The sequence below is a fragment of the Ranitomeya variabilis genome, chromosome 6 (assembly GCF_051348905.1).
Source record: "Ranitomeya variabilis isolate aRanVar5 chromosome 6, aRanVar5.hap1, whole genome shotgun sequence".
Classification (NCBI taxonomy): Eukaryota; Metazoa; Chordata; class Amphibia; order Anura; family Dendrobatidae; genus Ranitomeya; species Ranitomeya variabilis.
In genome coordinates this window covers 65,228,722-65,243,596 of record NC_135237.1, presented here as the reverse complement: position 1 = coordinate 65,243,596, position 14,875 = coordinate 65,228,722, and the positions used below count along the sequence as shown (strand labels likewise).

Here is a 14,875-nt window from a genome sequence, read left to right as displayed (position 1 = left end):
ACTAAGCAGTGTATGGGGGTGAGTCCGTTCCTCCTCGTGGTGCCCCTGGATAAAGCCTGATGCTGCAGGCCAAACTGAACGCGGACAAATTTAACTCTTTTGTGACAGGCAGAACGGAAGGTGTAATCTTCAAACTTTTATAGATAACAACTACGGGAATGCCTGTCACAAATAAGAATATGATGAAGAAGTAGAATATGATGAAGATAATAGTAAAATAAAAAGAATATGAACAATGTAAGAAAAAAAATAATAGGTAGAAGATGAAGAAGAAGATGAATAAGGTGAAGAAGTTGATGTCAAAGAAGCTGATGATGAGGATAATGAAGAAGAAAGTGTGGGAGAAGTAAAAAAGAAGGTGAAGGGCGTGGAAGTAGTGAAACATCAATATCTGACAAAATAAAAAAAAATTAACATAGTCTAAATCTTTCTACCGCCGAACGTCATAAAAAAAAAAAAAACCTGCTATTCTATTACATTGGGCTAAACCTCTGTGCCTTTAATGTCTCCGCCACGTCCCCCAATACATCCTACATTATTCTTAGTTGTTTTCCTTCATGTAGAATGAACCTACAAGTTTATAAAGGGTTTATTTTAATTCCGATATTTTCGTCCCATTGACTTGCATTGGGATCGGGTATCGGTATCGGATTAGATCCGATATTTTGATGGTATCGGCCGATACTTTCCGATACCGATACTTTCCGATATCGGAAAGTATCGCTCAACACTAGCTGTGACATCACTTAGAAGAGGGATGAACAGCGTTGGAACCCCGAGAAGGCAGACGTTCAAAAGCTTCTTGAGTGGGCATCTTTTAGAAAGATTCTGTAAGTATCTCTTGCAAGATGGTGGAAGTTCTGACATTTAATAATTTTTTCCCCATAAGTAAGTATGCTACTCTGGCCAACCATACATTTTTCCTGTGGATAAATGTAATTTTTAATGGTGGCAATTCAGAAAAACAACTTTCTATGAAATAAATAGATGATCTGAGTTGGGGACTTCCATATGCCCCAAGGAGAGGCTATCAATATTTAAGTCTGAGAAAACCCTTTCAGACAGGCAATGAGCATCAAAGCTATCACTACAATATTTTACTTCAACTGTTTAGCATAAATTCTCAAAATCTTCAAAGTTCTGGAGTTAAAAGGATACAAGAAAATCTACCATTGAAAGCAACACTGAAATATAGTGCAGGAGCCAAGACATTAAAGGCAGGCAGAGAAAAGACTAATGATTGTGAAAAAAGAAAATTGCTGCAATCAAGATAGATTGATTGACAATCAGAAGCTGGACTCTTATCATAATGACAGTTGTGTGTATGGCTGTCATAAGGCAGGAATGATATAAATCAATAGAAAAAAAAATACATTGCACAATCCTTCCCTGTATTACAGTGAGGTTATTTCCGTTGGCACCTATATAACCTGATGGATGAGGAATTCATGTTACATATAAATTCAAATGATTTTATTTTAATTAATTGCCCTAAATAAATCGTTACAAATAATCGGTGACATCAGAATACTCCTTTACAGGTAAGCTCTGCAAGGTTAAGGGATAGAGATAAGCTCATTTTTTTTTGACATTTCAATTCTTCAATTTTTTTTAAAACATTCGATTCACAGTGAATTACAAGGTCGTCAAATGCCTTGAATAGATGTGTACAACCCTATGATATATCCAAGGACTGTATCCAACTCATTTCAAGATCTTTTATGCCAATGCAGCCACAGTATTGTCATAGTTACATCTCAATATACACTGCTCAAATTAATAAAGGGAACACTAAAACTCACATCCTAGATATCTCTTAATGAAATATATTCCAGCAAATTTTTATTCATTGCATAGTGGAATGTGTTCAGAACAATAAAACATAACAATTATCAATGTAAATCAAAATGAATATCCCATGGAGGGCAGGATTTGAAATGATACTCAAAATCAAAGTAGAAAATCAAATTACAGGCTGTTCCAACTTCAGTGGAAATGCCTTATGACAAGGAAAAGATGCTCAGTATTGTGTGTGGCCTCCACGTGCCTGTATGACCTCCTGACCTCCCTACTGTACAACGCCTGGGCATGCTCCTGATGAGGCGGCAGATCGTCTCCTGAGGGATCTCCTCCCAGTCCTGGACTAACGCATCCGCCAACTCCTAGACAGTCTGTGGTGCAACGTGACGTTGATGGATGGAGTGAGACATGATGTCCCAGATGTGCTCAATTGGATTCAGGTCTGCGAAACGGGCGGGCCAGTCCATAGCTTCAAAGCCTTCATCTTGCAGGAACTGCTGACACACTCCAGCCACATGAGGTCTGGCATTGTCCTGCATTAGAAGGAAACCAGGGCCAACCGCATCAGCATATGGTCTCACAAGGGGTCTGAGGATCTCATCTCGGTACCTAATGGCATTCAGGCTACCTCTGGCGAGCACATGGAGGGCTGTGCGGTCCTCCAAAGAAATGCCACCCCACACCATTACTGACCCACTGCCAAACCGGTCATGCTGAAGGATGTTGCAGGCAGCAGATCGCTCTCCACAGCATCTCCAGACTCTGTCACGTCTGTCACATGTGCTCAGTGTGAACCTGCTTTCATCTGTGAAGCGCACAGGGAGCAAGTGGCAAATTTGCCAATCCTGGTGTTCTGTGTCAAATGCCAAGCGTCCTGCATGGTGTTGGGCTGTGAGCACAACCCCCATCTGTGGATGTCGGGCACTCAGACCATCCTCATGGAGTCGGTTTCTAACCGTTTGTGCAGACACATGCACATTTGTGGCCTGCTGGGCTCTGGCAGTGCTCCTCCTGTTCCTCCTTGCACAAAGGCCGAGGTAGCGGTCCTGCTGCTGGGTTGTTGCCCTCCTAAGGCCCCCTCTACATCTCCTGGTGTAATGGCCTGTCTCCTGGTAGCGCCTCCAACTTCTAGACACTACTCTGACAGACACAGCAAACCTTCTTGCCACAGCTCGCATTGATGTGCCATCCTGGATGAGCTGCACTACCTGAGCTACTTGTGTGGGTTGTAGAGTCCGTCTCATGCTACCACAAGTGTGAAAGCACAACCAACATTCAAAAGTGACCAAAACATCAGCCAGAAAGCATTGGTACTGAAATGTGGTCTCTGGTCCCCACCTGCAGTACCACTCCTTTATTGAGGGTGTCTTGATAATTTCCATCTGTTGTCTATTCCATTTGCACAACAGCATGTGAAATTGATTGTCAATCAGTGTTGCTTCCTAAGTGGACAGTTTTACTTGGAGTTAGATTCTGCTGTTTAAGTGTTCCCTTTATTTTTTTGAGCAGTGTATATGGCTTTGGTTAAACAGATGGTAACTGCTCTACACTATTGAGCTGTGTCACACACTATGCTGTAGAATTTTCCACTATTTTATGACTTTCTCTGCTTATCTCTATTGTTTAGCTGTGAGTTCTGATGTTATCTCGCTATCCAGATTTAGATAGTCATTAGCAAACTTCAAATAGGCCTGGGCATGTTCTGGCGTGAGCAGGGGGACCTTGCATCCCCTGCAGGATTTTAATCCATGACCGCATAGTGTATTACTAATGGTAATGGTAATGTTTGAGACTGTGGTCCCGGCTCTCTTCAGGTCATTGATCAGCTCCTCCTGTGTAGTTCTGGCTGATTCTTGGCCTTTCTCAGAATCATCCATACCCCACAAGGCGAGATCTTGCATGGACCCTGAGACACAGAAAGATTGACAGTCATCTTGTGTTTCTTTCATTTTCTAATAATTGTGCTGACAGTTGTTGCTTTCTCATCAAGCTGCTTGCCTATTGTCCTGTAGACCATCTCAGCCTTGTGCAGGTCTGCAGTTTTGACCCTGGTGTCCTTAGACAGCTGTTTGGTCTTGGCCATGGTGGAGAGGATGGAGTGTGATTGAGTGCGTGGACAGGTGTCTTTTATACAGGTAGCAACTTCAAACAGGTGCAATTAATACAGGTAATGAGTTCAGAGTAGGAGGCTTCTTAAAGGAAAACTAACAGGTCTGTGAGAGCCAGAATTCTTATTGGTTGGTAGGTGATCAAATACTTATTTCATGCAATAAAATGCAATGTAACTATTTGAAAATCATACAATGTGATTTTCTGTATTTTATTTTTAGATTCTGTCTCTCACAGTTGAATTGCACCTATGATAAAAATTACAGACCTCTCCATTCTTTGTAAGTGGAAAACTTGCAAAATCGGCAACATGTAAAAATCATCTTTTTCTATGTCAAATGCATTTTTTCCCACTACTATGTTTATTTTTACAATTTTTAATAAAACATTGTAAATTATTAACCTCTTTCCATCATGTGGTTTAAATGTTCGTCAGGTGTCACATATGTGCAACGGATGCACTTGTAAACAGCTGGATCAGGGGTTGACATCTGTCTCAAGCTGCCACGATCGGAGTTAGCTCTGATCAAAGCGTTTTAACCCCTTAGATGTTGCAGAGCTCTCATCTAATCCCGGAGTGCTGTTGTTGTCATGGCAGCTGGGAACCGAATGTTTTTTTTTATTAGCCCTAGTCACAGTAAGTAGATTGCGCAAAAGACAATCCACTGCAATGCAAACGTGATGTTCAAAACTACAACTAAAGAAAAGTGGGAAAAAAAAGTTGATAACATCTAATCATATTAAAAAGAAGCTTAGTAATTTAAATCACCCCCTTCTGTAATTGTAAATAAAAAAATAGATAAAAAAGGGGGAGACAACAGTGCAATAGCGTTTTATCCGGAATAAAAGTAGAAGGTGAATAAACAAGTAACTGCTCACCGTTTCGAGTTGTGCAACCCACAACTGAGGGAACAGGACAAGATCAGCTGCTGCTGCACCATCAGGACGGAAAAACTGCCGTGCAAAGCATGTGCTTGGAAGACAGGAGTGCTGATCGACGCTGCCGATGAGGTAACTAAGTTATGTCTGTCAAATTCTGTATCATTATTGTAGTTTCTCAATGAAGAAGTTAGCCCAACTTCGAAACATGTTGAAAACAAACCGCATTGCCCTTCTTATACCACGTCCTTTGGATTTTTATTGGGAATACCTTATTGGCAGCGCAGATCACCACTACTATCCTCCTAACAATAAAACAAAAAGTAACACACCATTAAAAAACAGTAGAATTGCTGTTTTTTGTCCCACCAAATAATGCGATAAAAAATCATTAAAAAGTAGTATGCATCTCAAAACGATAAATAAAAAAATACGTTTTGAGTCTAAGAACACATGTGTGTTCGAAACGCGTTGAGTTTAGACAGGCACTCTTCCTCCTGTACACCCGGTTTTTCTGTTTTAATGATTACAATTAAAGGACATTGATTTTACTCTCTTGGAGCTGGATTCCCCTTTTTTCTATTTGTGCATTTGGGATATTGTACAGAGCTATGACAAGGTTGTGCGCATGGACCCTCCATTTTCCCTCCATTTTCCTAATGATTTCCTTTTTGCTAACTCTTTCTTTGTATCTTTACAATTCCTTTGTGTTTACATAAATGACCTTATATTCTTACTTTGTTTAATAAATAAGTGCCAGTGTAAGGCCATGTTCACACGTTCCTGATTTCCCTGCTGTTTTTTCTGCACTAAAAACCGCAGCTCTTGGCAGAAAACGCAGGTGCGGTTTTTGGTGCGTTTTGGTGCGTTTTTTGGTGCGTTTTTTGATGCGTTTTTTTGATGCGGTTTTTTATGCAGTTTTCTCTGCAGATTGTCTGTGTTTGACACAAATAAAGCTTTAACTGCAGTGGGGAAAAAAAAGAAAAGAAATGATGTCATTTCCTTGTCCAACCCTTTTCTTCTTCCATCCTCCATTTTGGGACTAAACACCAAAATGAGTGGACGTGTTTTGAATGACAGCGCTCCGCAGAGTGCTGAGCGTAGGCCAGATCACAGCCCGCGGATCCAGCTCTATCCAGCTATTTAAGTGCCACGTATTTAAGTGCCACGTATCACGTATTTCAGTGCCACGTATTTCAGTGCCACGTATTTCAGTGCCACGTATCACGTATTTCAGTGCCACGTATTTAAGTGCCACGTATTTAAGTGCCACGTATCACGTATTTAAGTGCCACGTATTTAAGTGCCACATATTTAGGTGCCACGTATCACGTATTTAAGTGCCACGTATTTAAGTGCCACGTATTTAAGTGCCACATATCACGTATTTAAGTGCCACGTATCACGTATTTAAGTGCCACGTATTTAAGTGCCACGTATTTAAGTGCCACGTATCACGTATTTCAGTGCCACGTATTTAAGTGCCACGTATTTAAGTGCCACGTATCACGTATTTAAGTGCCACGTATTTAAGTGCCACGTATTTAAGTGCCACGTATCACGTATTTAAGTGCCACGTATTTAAGTGCCACGTATTTAAGTGCCACATATCACGTATTTAAGTGCCACGTATCACGTATTTAAGTGCCACGTATTTAAGTGCCACGTATTTAAGTGCCACGTATCACGTATTTAAGTGCCACGTATTTAAGTGCCACGTATCACGTATTTAAGTGCCACGTATTTAAGTGCCACGTATCACGTATTTCAGTGCCACGTATTTCAGTGCCACGTATTTCAGTGCCACGTATTTAAGTGCCACGTATTTAAGTGCCACGTATCACGTATTTAAGTGCCACGTATCACGTATTTAAGTGCCACGTATTTAAGTGCCACGTATTTAAGTGCCACGTATTTAAGTGCCACGTATCACGTATTTAAGTGCCACGTATTTAAGTGCCACGTATCACTTATTTCAGTGCCACGTATTTAAGTGCCACGTATTTAAATGCCACGTATTTAAGTGCCACGTATCACGTATTTAAGTGCCACGTATTTAAGTGCCACGTATTTAAGTGCCACATATCACGTATTTCAGTGCCACGTATTTAAGTGCCACGTATTTAAGTGCCACGTATTTAAGTGCCACGTATTTAAGTGCCACGTATCACGTATTTAAGTGCCACGTATTTAAGTGCAATGTATTTAAGTGCCACGTATCACGTATTTAAGTGCCACGTATTTCAGTTGCACGTATTTTTGCTATTGTAAGGTGGCATTAATCCCGGTTAATAATGGAGAGGCGTCAATAAGACGCCTATCCATTATTAATGCTATTAAAATGATAAAAAAAAAAATATAGGGGGACCCCCCCCAACAAAAGAAAAATGACATAGGGTCCCCCTATATTTTTAGGCCAGAAAGGCTAGGCAGACTGCTGTGGGCCAATATCTGTGGCCTGGGAAGGGGTTAAAATACCCCTGGCTTTTCCCAGGCCATGAATATAAGCCCACAGCTGTCTGTGTAGCCTTTTTGGCACTAGAATATAGGGGGCCCCAAAAAAAAAAAATGTTGGGGTCCCCCTATATTTTTAGGCCAGAAAGGCTACGCAGACAGCCGTGGGCTTATATTCATAGACTAGGAAAGGGGCCATGGATATTTGCCCCCCCCTGGCTACAAATATAAGCCCGCAGCCGCCCTGGAAAAGGCGCATCAAAAAGATGTGCCAATTCCGGCACTTAGCCCCTCTCTTCCCACTCCCGTGTAGCGGTGGGATATGGGGTAATGAGGGGTTAATGCCACCTTGCTATTGTAAGGTGGCATTAAGCCCGGTTAATAATGGAGAGGCGTCAATAAGACGCCTATCCATTATTAATCCAATGAAAGGGTTAAAAAAAAAACACAAACACTCGAAAAAAAATATTTTAATGAAATAAAGACACCCACTTTTTGACCATATTTTATTGTACGCTCAATCCGTCCTGAAGACCCTCGACCTGAAAAAGACGCAAAATAAAAAAACAAATTCATACTCCCTGGTCCTGTCCGCAGAAATCCATCGAGGGTCCCATGAAGATCTTCCATGGAGAACAGACACATCCAGAGATATGTCTGCTCTCCACGGCTGCAGCAACACACTGACAGGAGCCATAGTTCCTGTCGGTGTGTCACTGCGCATGCGCGAGCGAGTTTACCGGCGGTCATTGACCCCGGCACTCTCGCTTAACGGCAGTGCTGCGTGGGAAAGTTCAACGCAGCTGTACTGCCGTTAACTGAGACGCCGGAGCCATTGAACTCCGGAACAGTACGCGATACACTGCTAGGAGCTTCGCTCCTGGCAGTGTATCGCCGGAGAGCAGCCGATCGGCGTGGGACACTCGTTTTATGGATTCTGCGGACAGGGAGTATGAATTTGATTTTTTATTTTGGGATTTTTTCTAGGGGATCGAGGGCTTCGCCTACCAGTGTGCTGTTGGTGAGTATATACTCTGTGTTATATGTTGTATGTACTGTGTGTCATGTATGTGTATTGTGTGTGTTTTGTGCAACTTTACAACTGTGCTAAGTCGCCGGACACAGGGACAACTCTCCCATCCTAATACCGGATGGGAGTAGTAGTCCCATACGGCGACTTAGCACAATGGTGGCACTAGCATCGCATGGGGACACACACACACACACACACACACACACACATACACACACACACACACACATACACACACACACACACATACCAAATCTATCAAACAGCCGACATCGATCCCCATGCGATGGTATGCCTCCATGTCTCTTCGGGATACAGGAACACACTCCGCCCACGCACTTCCGCCCACGCACTTCCGCCCGCTTCCCCGCACTTCCTGCTGCAGCGGTTTCTCCACCCATAACCGCAATAGAACCCGCAGATATATTTTTGATCTGCGGGTTTTACTGCGGGTTTGACCTCACAATGGAGGTCTATGGGTGCAGAACCGCTGCAGTTCCGCACAAAGAAGTGACATGGTCCTTCTTTTTTACCGCAGCTATTCAGCGCGGCTTTTTTAGTGAATTTCAGGATCATGTGCACAGCGTTTCCTGTTTTCCATAGGGTTACATTGTACTGTACCCTGCATGGAAAACAGCTGCGGACCCGCAGCGGCAAAATCGCTGCGGTTCCGCAGTAAAAAACGCATTGTGTGAACATGGCCTATAAAGAATTTTGGAACGATTATATATTTTCAAGGATAGAATCTCCAAAATATTCTAATGGTTCCAAAGTGGTTTTTTTTTGCTTTTCTATAAATGCTAAGCAGCCTGCTTTCATCCCAGTGTCCATAAAAATACTGGGAAGCTAATTGGCTTCTTACAAAACTGATCCAACTGTGTCTACCTATGGTCTAGAAATGAAATTGTATGCTCCGCTGAGTCTGAGCTCATTGTCAAGTGATGGATTCTTTCTATAGCATGAGGTAATATGCTAATACTAGATAAATAAAGCATAATAATGTTTCCCCTTCAGCAATTAGATGTCTTATACTCTGACCGCTGTACACAATTCTACACAAAAGATATGAGATGTCTGATATTTTGTTGAACAAATATATTAAAAAAATAATAATGGCAAAAAAAAAAAAAAAAGTGTCAATGAAAGAAAGATGGCTGCACAGGGATTGGTACCATTGAAGCACCAAAAGGAGGCAATTAAGCGGTGCATATGAGTAGTGTAACACTTTAATAACATGAAGTAATTGACTTTCTTATTGTAATTAGATTCAGAAAACAGAGCACATATTAAAAGAACTCCTCTGGAGAAACATTTTCATTTCATGGAAGTCTTACTTGCTTTTCGACAATATTGCATTTCAACAATAATGGTGCGGATATGATGTTCCAAGCTAATCTAGCTGGAGAAGAAGAGAGGGTGGGGGAGGTCAGAAAGAACAGCAATCAGTAAAGTAGAGGACGGCTGGGAACCTGCAGTTTGGTAACTGGCTTAAGTGCTATGGAAATCCATCTTCCCTGGCTGCTACCTGCATATAAAAGTTTTCAGAATCCAAATATGCTCTGTAACATGTATACAATGTATTTATTAATGGAATGTTCACTCGTTGCATTTTTGCCAAGTTTCTCCTGATTTTTTTCTGTGTGTTTTTGTTCCGATAAACGCAGCATTTTACTGTCCCAGCAAAGTGAATGAGAGTTCTGAAACATCATGCACATATTGCTTATTTTTTTCCTTACAGATTTGAAGACGTTACTAATCTGCAGGTTTTCAGTTTTTTCAACATTTTGTCTCATTTTTCACCCATTCTTACGAAGATGAAAAAATGAATGCAAAAACTCGACAAAAACGTAGCTTTTTTTTATGCAGCGTTTTCCGCCAAAGATACACATATTTGATGCATAAATGTCAGCAGCTAATACTTAACGAGTGGATTTAATGATTCAGATTACAAAAAAAGGAATTCTTTTTTGTTGTTTCAAAAATTGTAATTACTCTTAACCATAGGTTGTGTGACTATCAAGTAAAGAGAATGTTCAACAGAGTTTACAAAACAACCTATTTACGTTATTAAATAGACTTCTTAGTCCTGATGGAGCTGGTGTACTTACTTTGACAATACATGGCTGCAGATAGAAGATAGAACTACGGCACTCCGGCTGACAAAAAGAGTTGAGGTGCAGCACATATGTTCCCCATCCCGTCTGTAGTATATAATGCGATGTTTTGTAAACGCACTTGCATTTGATCAGTATTCTTTTATTCACACACTATCATTTGCACTTACATTGCCATACACTGTGGTGTTCCAGATTAATTCTACATTCTGCAAGATTGTCCAATAGATGCAAAATTTGCTGTGCCGCTTAATATATAAAAGAAATAAATATTATGATAAAATATCATAAATAAAAGAAAACTGATCAAATTAAACTGTGTGTAGTGCATTGCACTGTATACTGTATTATAAAATGTCTAAGGAGCCCAGCTGAAGAGAAAGAAAGCTCATGAGTCCAAGTGTCTCCACCCGCTAACCCTGACTGACAGCTGCAGCTTGTACTGAGCTGTGTGAGCTCATCAGCAGGGAGGAGGGACACTGAGAAAATGTAATTTGGGCTAAGAAAGTACTCCAGCATTATTCAAGAGGTCTAAGATATCTGTCTAATAAGGTATGCCGTTTGTATTGTATAATCTGTTGACAGATCTGCTTTATAAGAGTTATCCCAGAAAAAGTATTGTTGAGAACTCAACAGCAGAGAAAGAGCCAGAATAGAATATGGATAGACGGCTAAGTAGAACATTATTTATGTCGCTGCTGAAGCTGTATGAGGGAATATTTTCTCTGCATGGTAGGGGAGGAAAACAGAAGAAGAGTTTGTAGAAGTTGACTGCAGTGCATTCCTGAAAGATCTGCTGTGTCCTGGACACGTATGACAAGCTCCTGCCTGAAAACAGAAAGTGAAGAGACCCGAACTGCAGAAGAGCGAGTAACGAGGCTAAAAGTGGTATAAACACAATGGAGGGTGGTGATTTTTGCATTAATGATAAATAAAGATGTACATTATTCCAGGATTTTGTTTTCACTCAATTAACAGTCCTTTTAAATAGTTGTTCCCTGTTGGCAATCCATGGCTGATATGGAAATATGTGTCTTTATTTTCTGGACACAGAAGATCAAGACTCCAGAAACAGCCAACATGGTTTCTTTACACTGTTTCCGTAAAAGTAGAGATGGATGTTAATGGAAGAATGGTACCACTGAAGTCATCAATGGAGACAAGTGGTCCTCAGAAAGATCCTGAGACTCCCCCACCTCAAAGACCAGATAGATTTAATTAAAGGAGTGCCCCCACCCAAAGATCTAAGTGCAGCGCCCCAGAGTCCTGGTCGTTGCAGTACTGTGGCTCCGCCACTATGGGGAGCTATGGTACGTCTGATGGCACTGAAGGAGTTCATCTGATCAGGTATCACAGACACCAATACATTTCACAGCCGGGCCTCCGGGGGGAGCTAAGGGTTCTATTCACTAGGCCACTCCCCACCATAGTGGGTAAACTGGGGGTCAGGCAGGAAGTTAGTCAGAAGCTGACTGGGTTGGAACCAGGCAACACCTTGTGGCAGAGGGTGTTGTGGGGGAAGATACAGTAGGGTCTCTGTCAGGGGTGGGATCCTGACAGAGGCTTGGCAACTTGAACGAACGTAACGGGACCGTGCCTGCTCAGGATAGCGGCGGTGCCCAAGAAAGGATCAGAAGCGAGATAGATTGTGCTGAGTGAGAAACGAGATCATAGCAATAGGAGAATACCAGTAGGAGTCGTGCTGTAAGACCAAAGCAACATCCTACTGAGGCGCATAACCGGTGGCCGGAACGCCGAGGGAGTATTATAATATCCAGCTTCAAGCAATACTCTAAACAGCGGCAGGACAGTCAGTCTAAGGCGGGCTGTCTAACTTAAATCACCTATGCAGTCTTGGGGGGGCAACTTGTGGAGAGGGGCGACTCTAGGGTCCCGGAAGAGCTCCGAGCCTACCCGTCATACGGGTGCCGTCCCAACCAGAACATCAGGGAGGGACGGAGGATTAGCAGAACATCATCTAATCGAGTTGTGAGGGAACTTAAGAAACAGACACAACAGTTGTGGGGTACTTTCCGTAAGCACAGCAGGAAAGGACCACAACACCTAGCGCTAGGGGGAAGGCGCAGATTTCCACCTGTGAAGAGAACTCTGGAGGTGCCATTGGACCGGCCGGACTTGCGCAGCCTGGTGAACCGTATTCCGGACTGAGGACCCAGAGATCTTCAGTAAAGAGGTAAAGAGACTGCAACCTGGTGTCCTCGTTATTTACCGCGACCTGCACCCCACAACTGCACCGCTACACCACCACTTATTGCACCGGACGTCCCCCACTGACAGACAGGGCCACGGACCGGGTCTAGCCACCGTGACAACTCCAGGACTGAGACCCAGAGGCCCGGCTCCGGGTACCCCTCGGCCCTGCGGCGGTGTGGGGGCGCTCCAACTTGGCGTCACGAACAGGATCTACTTAAGCCTGAAGAATCGGGTCATGTGTGCCTTGGAACTGTGATTTGTTGTGTTTGGACTGTACTTTATTGCAAGAACTGTGCTGCGCCATTTACCGCCAAAAGTTCCCGCCAAAAGTCGCCGCCATTGCTGCGCCAAAGAAGAAGGAGGGTGTGCCATGGGAGGAGACTATCGAAGTGGCGCCAGAAACGGTACCGCCCCCTGCACCTCTTGCTGCAAAGCGATGACCTGCCTCAACGGAGGGGACCGCCCCCTGATTTGCAACGGCGGGAACGAGGTGAAGACGGAGCCCGACCTCGGAGAAATGGCGGAGCCAGGTGCATGCGTTGCCGCCGAATGCCCAACAGCGACGATGAGCAGCAAGTGCCCGAGCAACAGCAAGGTGATCCCGGCCTGCCCTTACCCATCAGAGACGGACTCGCGTCCACCGCCGATGAAGGATCTGAACTCCTTGGAGCCGCCGACGGAGGAGCCGAGCCCACCTATCCCGACCACGGAGCCATGGAGGGCGGAGCCACCACAAGAGGCCATCCCGGAGGAGCTGCGGTCCAGGCTGCAGCCGATTCCAGTGTCCTTGTCAGCGGACCGGATCGACGCCGGTGGAATCACATCAGGCGCAGGTATGGAAAGTGCCCCTACTCCCCCGGCCGATTCTGCTCCCCTGACCGGTCCGGTTCCCCCGACCGATCCCGCTCCTGTGAGCGCTCCTCACCCCAGCAATAATCGTTTCTTCTCGGTGGAGCGGGTGATCCTCACCTCTAACATGATGGGGAAGCTAGTGCCTCCGCTACCAACCCAGGTGGGAGAACCCATAGATGTGGGCCCAGACGGGGTGATCCTCCGGTGGGACACCCCCTGGACCGGGCCGGATGGAGCCCGGGAGGACGGCCTCACCCTTGCCGTGCTCACTTGGGAGCAATATAAGCAATGTCTAATCCACCACTGGAAGGATCGAGACGAGGTTGAACAACATGATACGCAACGCAGAAAGTCTGTGCATGGCAGGAAAGGCGTGGTAAAGCGGGGGACTGTGTTGGCCTTCCACCCGAAGAGGGGATGGGGTTCCATACAGGAGCCGGGGCTACCCACTGACGTCTTTGTTACAAGTTACCACGTGAAAACTCCCTGCTGCGACCGGAATGGCGATCCACTACGAAGGGGGGACCAGGTGACGTACACCCGTCACAGGAGCGCACAAGGATGGTGTGCTCGGGATGTCCGGCGATGTGAGCCTGAGGGGGCGTCACCTGCTGCCCCGATCATGACAGATCCAGATTTGCCAGATCTTGTGACCATCACCACCGTACGCGTAGTAGCGGCTACTGAACTCGCAAGCAAGGTCAGCCTTCAGATCCAGACACCGGGTGGTCTGACGGCCCCTGCGGGACCTGCTACCGGCGCAGATGTCGCAGCGGTCAGAGGTCAGGGACCAGGACCGCCAGAACAAGAATAAACCTCGATACCATGAATATGTATATAGTTACTCTTTCCTGTTTTGCTGCTAAACCCGTTCAGGGTTAACTTTTTAAAGGGATCCCTTTGTTGACCCGGGATCCCTGTTGTTTTGTTTATTTTTTCTGAGTTTTGCACAAGTTTTAAGAACTGCCGCAATCATGAACAGTGCATGATACAAACTTTTTGTACATAGTTTGCACCTTATTAAAGGCGCTCCCTACTGGTTTTACTTTAAAAAGGACTCTTTGTGAAGATACCACACTGGAACCTTTGCTGAGTAAGGACTGGTAGCTTGAGAAGATATGCTACCTCATAGAGACTTGGACCCCTCTTAAAGGGGTGTTCATATGTTGCACTTGAGAGAATCGTATTGCTTTAAGACTGAGAAATAGCAATAATGCTTTGATAAAGAAGAAGTGATGATAATGTTTGTGAAAGAAAGTTATATGTATCCAACTAGTTAATTGTAAAGAAATGCTGATGATGTTCCCTGAAAGTGAAAGCTAAAAGAAGGACGCAGTGGGCCCATAGGGATAGACGAAGTGTCCAGCGTGCATGTTAGTGAGAAAAATAATGAGAAGGTTGATGTTCTATAGGAAATGTT

The 14,875-nt window shown here is 44.1% G+C and overlaps 1 long non-coding RNA gene across 1 annotated transcript; it reads left to right on the top strand.

Annotated features, from left to right (window-relative positions):
- Window positions 1-766: 766 nt before the first annotated feature.
- LOC143783436 (uncharacterized) lies at window positions 767-11,342 on the top strand. Its single transcript, XR_013217169.1, has 2 exons — window positions 767-830; window positions 11,126-11,342. It is a non-coding gene; the product is annotated as an uncharacterized LOC143783436 (long non-coding RNA).
- Window positions 11,343-14,875: the final 3,533 nt, after the last annotated feature.